This window comes from Octopus bimaculoides, chromosome 24, assembly GCF_001194135.2.
Source record: "Octopus bimaculoides isolate UCB-OBI-ISO-001 chromosome 24, ASM119413v2, whole genome shotgun sequence".
Classification (NCBI taxonomy): domain Eukaryota; kingdom Metazoa; phylum Mollusca; class Cephalopoda; order Octopoda; family Octopodidae; genus Octopus; species Octopus bimaculoides.
Window position 1 is genome coordinate 3,005,196 of NC_069004.1, and position 1,709 is coordinate 3,006,904.

At 40.7% G+C, this 1,709-nt stretch overlaps 1 protein-coding gene across 2 annotated transcripts in view; it reads right to left on the reverse strand.

Moving 5' to 3' along the window:
* Positions 1-1,709, reverse strand: part of LOC106868770 (growth hormone secretagogue receptor type 1) — a 103,198-nt gene that overhangs the window by 56,969 nt on the left and 44,520 nt on the right. The window lies entirely within an intron of this gene.

A 1,709-nucleotide genomic window follows, 5' to 3' on the forward strand; every position in this document is an offset into this window, starting at 1 on the left:
TGATAAGATAAATCTAGGTATGTATCTAATTGTTACTCTTTATTTGTTTATTTTATACCAACGCTATTTTAAAAAAATATTTATAAAATTTATATTAGTTACAATATAATTATATGTATATGTGTGCGTGTAGGTGTTTGTGTGTGTATATGTATGTGTGCGTGTGTAGCCGCATCTATTGTAACCAATGCAGAATATAATGTGTGGATAACGAATTACTAAGATAAGTCTTGTATTCTTTCAGAGGAAATCAAACCTTGAAATAATTGCTTTTCACATCTGTGGAATTTCAATGTACCACACAAACACACAAACAAACACACACACATGCACACAGAGTCACACTGACACCCGCACACTCACACAGTCACACAGTTATACAGTCACACAGTCACACAGTCACACATGCACTTACTCATACACATACACACACGTACGCACACACACAAAAGCACATACACACTGGTGAAGGTGGTGCATTTTCCCGTCGTTCCGTAATGAGAATTCTTAATCACCTGCTCCTGAATTAACGACTGAGTGGATGAGTTTTCCATAGAGACAGCGTACCTATAATGTAAATCTCAAGCAGAATCAACATAACATGGTGTGTGATGAATTACAGATGCAATCCACTCCGGAGAGAGGGTTAGGAATTGGTGGCACTCAGAATACGAACGAGGTACAAGGACACGATTTTAAGATAGGCATAAGGGAAGGAGATGAAAGCTGCGATAAGATGGAGAGGATAATTAAAGCTAAGCAAAGTCATTTTTGTGTAGTAAAATTCACTCCTCAGTCAACACGGATTTATTGGGTTCTGAACTGAACAGCAAGATACCGATGTAGGCCGACAGTTTGTGCTTTAATGTAAATATTATTCGAACGTACCAATTGCATTCCGTCGGTTACGCACTCTGTCGGTTATAGCTTGCTTATGAGATCAACGTGCAAGTGGCTGAGTAATCCACAAACATGTGTACTCTTTAACATCGTTCTCAGAGATGTTCAGTGTGACTCAGAATATGATAAAGCCGGCCCTTTGAAATAGAGGTACTACTCATTTTTGCCAGTTTAGTGGACTGGAGCAACGTGAAGTAAAGTGATACAACGCGCCGGCGGGAAACGAACTCACGACCTTGCGATTAACAGCCGAATACTTTAACCACTATTCCATCATAGTTGTCATCTTTTGTGGTTTTTTGCTGACATGAATAATATACAGAGATGCAATCTCCCTACAATACAATTATAACACCTACACATTCATTTCCGATAACCCCTTTACACGACATGCTCAATCAAAATACAACTAACGCACGCACATGTCTCGCACGCACACACACACACACACACACACACACACACACACACACACACACACACACACACACACACACACACACACACTCTACACACACACAAGCACAGCCGTTCATTCCGGGTTCACAATGAACAAACTACCAATGACAGAAATGCATTTGCACGCAAGTGCATGCGTGGCTGTGTGGTAAGTAGCTTGCTTCCCAACTCCGTGGTTCCGGGTTCAGTCCCACTGCGTGGCACCTTGGGCAAGTGTCTTCTACGATAACCTCGAGTCTACCAAAGCCCTGTGAATGGACTTGGTTGACAGTAACTGAAAAGAAGCTCGTAGTCTCTCTCTCTCTCTCTCTCTCTCTCTCTGTATATATATATATATATATATATATATA